Here is an 8440-nt window from a genome sequence, read left to right on the forward strand (position 1 = left end):
GTGAGGATGGGAAGTATATACATAGGCATGGTCCTAGTCCTGAGCACTAAGTGGGAATTCATACATTTCTAGACTGTATATCCCAAGTCCATTAAGAATAGGAAGGGATTCATTTTTATACTGGTGTGTGTACCTTTGTGTGATTACTTTTTTTTTTTCTTTTTAGGGCCGTACCCACAGCATATGGAAATTCCCAGGCTAGGAGCTGCAGCTGCCAGCCTATGCCATAGGCACAGCAACACAAGGTACAAGCCAGGTCTGTGACCTACACCTCAGCTCACGGCAACACTAGATCCTTAACCCACTGAGCCAGGCCAGGGATTGAACCCTTGTCCTCATGGATACTAGTCGGTTCATTACCACTGAGCAGCGATAGGAACTCCATGTGTGATTACTTTCTAAAGTACTTCTAGCTCTACTTTGTCACCATGTACTACTACTGTAGCCCCAGGTTCATTTACTATTTATTGACACTCTGCTGTGTACCTGGCATAGTTTTAGGTATTATAAATGTTTCAACAGTAAAACATGAACTTTTGCCCTTAGAGAGGTTACAGGTTAATAGAAGTGGATTTGTACACAACTGATGATGATTTGTACACAACAAAACAGAATGTGATGTGTAAAGGGCATCAACTGCTTGTTACTGATATAGTTAGTTCTGATGAGGGAGCAAGGAAAGCTTCATGGAGGAGGCTTTTGACCTTATTCCTGAAGAATGAACAGAATTTCAATAGTTGGTGGTTGTCTCAGGCTATGTGAACTGAATTCTTTACATAAAAAAAGCATTTGGCATTGGGATGAAGCATTGCTAATTTAGGATTAGATCACAAGGAACTTGAAAGCCATATTAAACCAGGGGATAAAACTATGAACATTCAGTTTTGCTGTCCAGTTTCCCAATATATTCATTCCTAAAGTGAGACTTCTCTGTCCTCTGGGACTTACCACTTTCCCACAGCACACTTTCTCCCAAAGCAGCACTCTTTCCCATGAGCCCATTGTCTATAACTGAGGCACTTACAATTTCACCTTGTGTTTGTTTCTATACAGGTTCTGTCTTTCTTTCTGGAATATAAGCTCCATAAGAACGAAGCCCCATTTGTTAACTTTGAAAGCTCCCAGTGGGATGGCCAGGAATAGTTGTCTACTAATTGTCAATTTTATGGAGTTAGTATTTAATAACATTATCCCTTGTAGTAAAAAAACTTAAAGTTATTTTTTGTAGAATTTGGATTATTTGTGAGAAGACTTTCATTAGTGAAAAATGCAAAGCAATAAGATCTTTGATTGAAATACAGCTTTATAGGTAACTATAAAGTGGCAGACAGCCACTGGCTGAAGTAAGGAATAGAGCCCTCTGTTAGGGGTTGAATTGTGTGCTCCAGAGAAATGTGTTGAAGTCCTGTGAATGTGACCTTATTTGGAAATAAAGTCTTTGCAGATGTCATCAAATGAAGATGGGGTTATTATTACAGCCCCTAATCCACTATGACTAGTGTCCTTATATGAAAAGAAAAATGATGTTCTGTCATGGTACGGCGAGTTAAGGATCTGACATTGGCATAGCAGCTGTGGCGTAGGCTGCAACCATGGCACAGGTTAGATCCCTGGTCTGGGGATTTCCACGTGCCATAGATGTGGCCAAAAAAAAAAAGGGAAATGCCATGTGAAACAGAAACATAAGAAGGAAACCTGTAAAAGAGACAGGGATAGGTGTCTAGAGATTGGAAGAAATTGGAGTTAGGCAAACCAAGGAACACCAAGGATTGCTGATGACACTAGAAGTCTAAAAGAGAACAGTTTCTTCAAAAGAGTCTTAGAGCATAACTCTGTCCAAACCTTGATTTCAAGCTTCCAGCCTCCAGAATGGTGAGACAGTGTATTCCTGTTCTTTTAAGCCACTCAGTTTGGGATCCTTTGTTAATGGCAACCCTAGGAAACTAATATACCCTTCTTCTTAATTCACTTGTTCAACACATACTTACAGAGCATCTGCCAGATGTGCTTGAGATATATCAGTGAGCAGAGACAAAAATCCTGCCTCTGTGGACCTACATTCCAAGAGTGCAAGAGAAAGTGAAGAGAGAGAGAATAATGCAAGTTAGAAGAGGATGCCCTCTATAGAAAAAGTGGGAGTTCCTTCGTGGCTCAGTGGAAACAAATCTGACTAGCATCCATGAGGATGCAGGTTCCATCCCTGGCCTCAATCAGCAGGTTAAGGATCTGGTGTCACGGTCAGCTGTGGGGGTAGGTTGCAGATGAGGTTTGGATCCTTCATTCCTGTGGCTGTGGCATAGGCTAGCGGCTACAGCTCCGACTTGCCCCCTTAGCCTGGGAGCCTCCATATGCCTCTAGTGTGGCCCTAAAAAAGAAAGAAAAAGTAGTGTAGGGTGGAGTGGATAGTGGAGTAGTTGCCAATTACAATAGGGTACTGCCAGCCTACACCATAGCAACACTGGTTTGGAGCCACTTCTGCAAACTACACTACAGCTCACAGCAATTCCAGATCCTTAACCTGATGAGCGAGGACAGTGATAGAAGCTGCCTCCTCATGGATACTAGTTAGATTCTTTTCCTCTGCACCCCACGAGAACTCCTCCGCCCCTAATTCTTGACAGTTAACACTTGTAAATTCTTGAGTGATGGGGGGAACTTTAGTTTCTAAATCCCTTGGAATTTCCTGGTAGTAGAAGTGTCTTTTGTTCTAATAAGTTGACCCTTGGGGGGCTCCCAGGTGGCTTCAAGATGAGGGCTTGTCACCAGAAAGTCTAATGATTAGAAACAGAACTTTCAGCCCCACCCCACTCCCATCCTCCAGGGAGAGGAGAAGGATTGGAAATTGAATTGATAACTTATCATGCCAATGTGAGAAAGCTTCCAGAAAAGTCACTGCACTACAGGGTCCTCAGAGCTTCCAGGATGGTGACTGTATTCAGGTGCTGGGAGAGTGACATGCCAGGAAAGGACATGGGATTTCCACGCTCCTTCCCCATACCTACTCCTCAGCATCTCTCACATTTAGCTACTCCTTTAGAATAAACCAGGAATAGGTACACATTTTCTGGAATTCTGTGAGCCATTCTAGGACATGATCAAACCTGAGGAGAGGATCATGGGAATCCCTGATTTACAGTGGGTTGTTCAGAAGTGGGGAAGCCTGGACCTGCAGTTGGCATCTCACAGAACATTCACTGTTGACATGTTGGTCACTGTCAACTCAAAACACCAAACATCATCCTCTCTTGCTAAATAAGTGCCTTTATTGGGTTCAGCTTTATCCTTCCTTGAGTCTGCTTTCCCTATAAATAAGATTGTGCTGCAGCATAGAATTGCCTTTGCTTTCTGAGAACAGCCAATCCAGAAGGAACTCTCAATTCCTCAGCCCTTACCCCAAATTACCCAACTAGAGTCCAGACCCTACAATTTCTTTCTAACCTCTTACTGGAATACCCCACAGATCTCCCTCATCGCAAGAGGTAATAAGCCAAACTTGTTAAACTATAGGTGGGTTTTTGTTGTTTTTTGTTTGTTTTGTTTTTTGGTCTTTGGCAGAAGGGCATTGCCAGGTTTAACAGATGGGAGAGGAATGGTGAGCTTAAGCAACTGTGGGGGCAATTGGCTCCAAAGAGGAACAGAGAAATAGAATGGTAGCCTGCAAGGAAACAAATTTTCATTGTTTTAAGATGGAGGAATAGCAACATGTTTGTATATTGAAGGAAAAAACCAAGAGAGGAAAACTGGTCGTTTAGTAGGAAGAAAGCTGGTGGGTAACACGCTGAGTACAGGAACTAGTGCTTAAGGTAGGAACAAGCACTGTTCACCTACAGGGTCCGGGTGGTAGGATCTTGGAATGTGCTGGCTGTGGTGTGGACAATCTCTTCCTGATTACTTAAAAGTTCTCAGTGAAGAGGGAAAAGACGGAAGTCCTGCCCCACAATATCTAACTGCCCGTTCGAAATTTCACATCTCACTTCTTTCGTCCTTCTGTTTCAAAAAGCCTCACCTCTACAGGAATATTAACTTCCTAAAACCTATGCAGTTGGATAAATTCTAAATATAGTACCACGAACAATGGAAGAAAACAGGATTGTGCCCTGGCTGTAGAGATGTGACCACAGAATAAAACATTTCTCACTTTCTGTTTCTCCGGAGAACATATCCCACCCCCGGAGAAGGAAAGCCCTATATGGAGAAGAAACAGTAAAATAAACAAAAAAGACACATTTTCTTCCAAGTCTGCCGACTCTGCTTTTACATCGGATCGCTTAAAGTTTTAGAAAAGCTGCCAAAATTGAGGCTCGTAATTTTGTTCTGATAAAATAAAAAACTGCCCTCGATCAGCAATTAGGCACGTATGCACAGTAACGCAGAAAATCAATTTCAACCTTAAGCAGTGGCCTTTCATTTTCCTCTGTGCTTTAAGGAGGAGGTAGGGGAGGGATCCCGGAAAAGGGGACCGTGAGCTTCTAAGTGCGCAAGCGCAGTTTGAGACCGGTTTCGTTTGCTAACTGGTCTTTTTTCCAGAGGTTTGGCCAATATTTAAAGTATCTAAGGTAATCCGGTTTTTAAAAAGCCTTTTCCAGTTATAACACTATGGCGAGACCTCAAAATGTTTACGGAAATTTAGGTTCTTTAACAAAAGTGAACTTGCGCCCAACGTGGGGCTCGAACCCACGACCCTGGGATTAAGAGTCCCATGCTCTACCGACTGAGCTAGCCGGGCGCTTGGGTGACAGGCCTAATTTTTTCTTCTTTGATGAGTGTTCAACTACATTTGCTTTTTCTTTCCCTATAACTTTTTATTTATATAAAAAATTTGTGTCATGTTATTAGATAGTAACTTCCAAATTAGATCTTTTTTCAGTTCTTTAAAACAGTTCTCTAGTTGTACTTAAATTTAATCCTTTTTATTGCCTGTGTATCCCAAGAGAGTTGAAAACTTAGGGTAAGTCTGTCATTACAGAATCACCGAATCTCTAGTGTTTTAAAATATTTACTGCCCAACTCGTTATCTTCATTACAAAAACATGTCGCGACTATTCCCCTTCTATCAAATGGCGTAATGGAGTCCTAGAATTTGGGGCGCAGCATTAAAGAAACAAATTCCAACCTCGAAAAAGTTAGTTACACACCCACGGAAGAACAGTAGAGCTTAGCTGTTTTCCTTTAATATGACCTAGTCAAGGAAAGTTAAATTGAGGAAAACGATATTGGCTCAATTAAAATACCACCTCTTTCAAGTGGCTGCCTGACAAGTGAGAGGTCTCTCAGAGGTTGCTCCTGCCATCCATCTCAAAAAACAAGGAAAGGATTACAGTGTCACTGAGTCTTCTGTAAAGAATGGTAATTCTAGGAGAAAAAGAGAACTGACTCTGACCAAATTTTGACAGACTGAGAGAATAAAATAATCTCCTATGGAAATGTATATACCCTGAGATACTAATGAAGTTCTCTAGCTAAAGAACTCTGCACATTTCTGTGATGGGGGGTGGTGTGTATCCTACTGCTTAGAACAGCAAGCTAAACCCTAACTGTAAACTTGGAATAAAGAATTCTTAGGATACTAACCCTAAAACCCTTAAAACAGTATTTAGAAGTTAAACACATTGGGCATTACATTCCCTGCATTACTTAATTAAAACACAAAAATAAGGTATGGCATAATATACATTCAGATTCTTTAAAGTGCACTTAAGATTTAAGCAGAATGTTTAAAATTTTCAGGCTTGAAATATTAATGTAATTATTGACTAACAATTTTTTCTTGCAATTGCAAACTCTGGTTTATTCTGACTATTTTATAACTTGGCAGAATGTAACTGGTAAGTGAATTTGTATTTATCTGCATTTTCAACACATTTATTAAGCACCTACCATGTGTAAAAGCACTGTTATGTATTCTAATAAGTGGAAGTATAAAACAGACTATGATAATCTCAAAAGTTTTATCACCTTTTAAGAATGATATGTGTAAATTACACAGCAATTTTATATGCACTATTTCCAAAAGTAAAGTAATTAAAATAAATGCATTCATACTCATACTTTTTAAATCCGCTAATGAATCAGGCACTAGTCAAGATCCTCAGGCCACACAATTCAATGCATTCTTCTGAGTTACAAGATAAATCAACAATCCAGCCCCCAAGTAAGCAGTTAAACTAACAAGTTCAGAAAGAGCTTCAAATTCTTAATTATTAGTGAATAGACAAAGACCATTAGGCACTCAAATCCTGTTAAAAGTTTAACTGGCTCCCTAAACAAGTTTGGACTGCTTATAATCTACTTTCAGGGTGAACTCTTTTTAACTTCCCTCCGCACTTTCTTGGCCCACAATGGTCTAACTCAGGATCTCGCATGAAAAATTGCAACCAGAATATTTCAGTGAGGATTAGGCAAATTAAACGCTAGTCTTCCAAGAATATCCAAATCCTTTCTTCTATCTATTTGTTTAAGAATAAGAACTAACTTTAATTATGGTGCTTAATTAGCAGGAAGAAGCAATTGAATTTCCTCTTTCTCCTTTACTTTCTAATCCAATTTTTCAGCAAGCCCTACATATCTAAAATCCATCCACATATTTCCACCTCCACTGCCACCACTCTACACACTCTCCATTATGGCTTGACCACAGGACTGCAATAGCTTTCCAACTATTCTCTGTGCTTCTATCCTTCCTTGTATTCATCACTCCTCACACAGAGGCAAGAGAGATCATTTAATAACTAAATTAGATCTATCAGTCTGCTTAAAAACCTACTGATAACCTTACAGAAGAAAGCCAGTAACTGTGGAAGGAATGATGGAATTAGAAAATCACCATTTGGCAACCATTATCATAATAATTGATTCAAATAAGAATCACAGGATACTATAACTAGCGGGTGTAAGATTGAGGAGTAGCAGGATATTTACATAGCCTCAAGGTATTTCTTCACAAGGTATTCATTAACTACAAAGAGCAAGATAGAAACTATAGTGGAGAAATCTTAAGTGATCAAAGTTAACATCATCAATAAGGACACAAATGACAGCATGTGCCTCCTAATAGAAATACAAGGTTACTTCTGTGGTATTCCTGACAAAAATGCATCACCTGAATCTAATCATGCAAAAAAAGTCATACAAACCTGAACTTTGGAATACCCTGCAAAGGAAATGGCTTGTATTTTTCAAAAGTGTTAATGCCATGAAACATAAAGAAACATTAAATTATTTTCCAGATTAAAGGAGACTAGAGACATGACAACTGCATGCAGTGTGTTATCTTGTATTTTCTTTTGCTATGAAGAGCATTATTGAGAGATTTGCCAAAATCTAAATAAAGCCTGTAGATTAGAAAAAAGCATTATACATTTTCTGATTTTCATAGTTGTACTGTGGGCATGTAAAATAATGTTCTTTTTTGGGGAAATACACACAGAAGTATTTAGCAGTTAAAAATGCTGATGGTTTTCCATTTAAAATCGGAGATTAAAATCCAAACCACTACAAGATCTGACCCCGTGTCCACCTCTCTGATTTCACTTCCTGTCACTCTCACCACTTAATCACTATGACAGGCCATACTGACCCGACAGTTCCGACAGCCTTGGAACTGGAATTATACTCCCATAACAATCCCAAGTTTCAGTTTAAATATCCCCCTTTTACAAAGTAATTCCCTAATAAATAGGTCTAAAGTTCAAACTTCCATTGTCTCTTTTTTACCACGTGGTGCAACTATTTTGCCTATTTACTCTTTGTTGTCTATTTCCTCCCACTAAATGTAAACTCATTAAGAGGGGAGGTCATGTCTTCTTTACCGTTTAAAGAATTTTTTATTATAGTTTATGTACAAATTCTTAAGTCTTATCAGCAGTGTTTAACTGAATACTGAGTTAAAATAATCTTCAGTCTTATTCTTAATTCTATTAAGTAGTTATATGAAAAAGTACTAATTCTTCTGTAAAACTCCGATCTGAGCTCAAAGCTGATACCCTTAGAGTCCATCTTCCTTCCTGCTTGTGAGGAGGGGTGGATAAAGGGGACGCCATCAAGATAACTGGGTTACAATCAGGACGTCAAGCGTGGAGACGCCTCCTCTACCATTTCCTTTGGCCTTTGGAAGAGTATAAGAACATCTCTCCACTTTGCTTTAAGAAAGAATAGGGAAGAAAAAGCGAAGGAGAAGAGATAACTCCTAGGAAACAGACTGGAGCAGCTTTTCAAGCAATTGGAAGACTCAAAGTCCCCCGACAACCCTCCGGAGAGAAACCGAAGAGGAAGGAATCAGTCCTGCTTAACCCGACCTCCGCTGCTTCTGCACAGGCGCGTTGCCCGCTACGCGCATTCCCCACCCCCTTTCCCCACAATTCTCTGTTCTGTGGGTAAGGATCCAGGAACAAGCCACAGAGAGGAAAACTATTGGTTGGAAGAACAGCCAATGAGAGAGCCT

The 8440-nt window shown here is 39.9% G+C and overlaps 1 non-coding gene across 1 annotated transcript; it reads right to left on the minus strand.

The window, feature by feature from the left end:
- Positions 1 to 4653: 4653 nt before the first annotated feature.
- TRNAK-CUU (transfer RNA lysine (anticodon CUU)) lies at positions 4654 to 4726 on the minus strand. Its single transcript has one exon. It is a non-coding gene; the product is annotated as a tRNA-Lys (tRNA).
- Between the last annotated feature and the right edge of the window lie 3714 nt (positions 4727 to 8440).

Source organism: Sus scrofa, chromosome 1, assembly GCF_054392235.1.
Source record: "Sus scrofa isolate SSC_HxYL_T2T_F1_AM1 chromosome 1, Sscrofa_HxYL_maternal_Yorkshire_Landrace_v2.0, whole genome shotgun sequence".
Taxonomy (NCBI): domain Eukaryota; kingdom Metazoa; phylum Chordata; class Mammalia; order Artiodactyla; family Suidae; genus Sus; species Sus scrofa.